Source organism: Myotis davidii, unplaced genomic scaffold (genome assembly GCF_000327345.1).
Source record: "Myotis davidii unplaced genomic scaffold, ASM32734v1 scaffold3621, whole genome shotgun sequence".
NCBI classification, from domain to species: domain Eukaryota; kingdom Metazoa; phylum Chordata; class Mammalia; order Chiroptera; family Vespertilionidae; genus Myotis; species Myotis davidii.
In genome coordinates, this window is record NW_006291124.1 from 4,312 (window position 1) to 5,157 (window position 846).

General features: G+C 44.0%; 1 protein-coding gene across 2 annotated transcripts in view; it reads left to right on the forward strand.

Annotated features, from left to right (window-relative positions):
- The first annotated feature begins 315 nt into the window (after window positions 1-315).
- Window positions 316-846, forward strand: part of LOC102753133 (glutathione S-transferase A1) — a 28,566-nt gene continuing 28,035 nt past the window's right edge. The window contains exon 1 of one of the 2 annotated variants that reach the window (XM_015564330.1): window positions 316-401. The gene's annotated coding sequence lies outside the window, so the exon portion shown is untranslated. The remainder of the gene's footprint in view (window positions 402-846) is intronic. The other variant, XM_015564331.1, reaches the window with a different exon arrangement.

Sequence of the window (846 nt, forward strand, 5' to 3'; positions counted from 1 at the left end):
GTCAATCTCTTCCAGCCCCCCACACCTGCCACTTCCCTCTGAAATACATCCTTCTATTGCATGTTTCAGTGTCTCTGGATCTGTTTTGTTCATCAACTTATTTTGTTCATTAGATTCGACACAATCATGTGATACTTGTCTTTCTCTGACTGGCTTATTTTGCTTCATGTTCTGCTCTTGATGGCTCTAATCTGAATTTCCAAATGGCATCACTGTACTCCTCTGTATACCATGCCAAACTCAGGAATCTTACCTCCTGCATATGATGTACCAGACGGTCATTTAAGGCTAAAAGTTCTGTAATGCTATGGAATGAATCACAGAACTCCTTTACTCTTTCTGATCCTAGTTTGAAGAGCAATTTTTGGAAAGTCCAGAAGACTTGGAAAAATTAAGAAATGGTAAGACAATGTATCTAAATTCCTTTGATGAGGGAATAAATGCAATAGTGAGGTTTGAACACCAGGCAATGTCTATGAGTGTGTATGGTGGGAGCTGGATGGTGGGAGCTGGAGGGTGGGTGAAAGAGGAAGAAAAGTAGTTCAAGTGTAAGGGTGGGGCCCCTTGAGCATGTCTCATCACTCACTCAGGGCTAGGAAGGCAAAAACTCAGAATATTCACCAAGGAATCATCCCTTGTGACCTGGAATGCCCGCTCCTTGCTTCTCCTCCTTTCTGCACCCGCTGTGAGGAGCTGTGTCCGCTCAGGACCCTACCTATCCTCCCACACTCAAACACATGCATCAGGGTGAAGAGAGTAGAAATAGGCCCAGCAGTAGCTTTGAATTATCTCTATGGTTTGTTGCAAGGTAATGCCCTAGCAATATTGCAGATGTTGAAGTCAGGG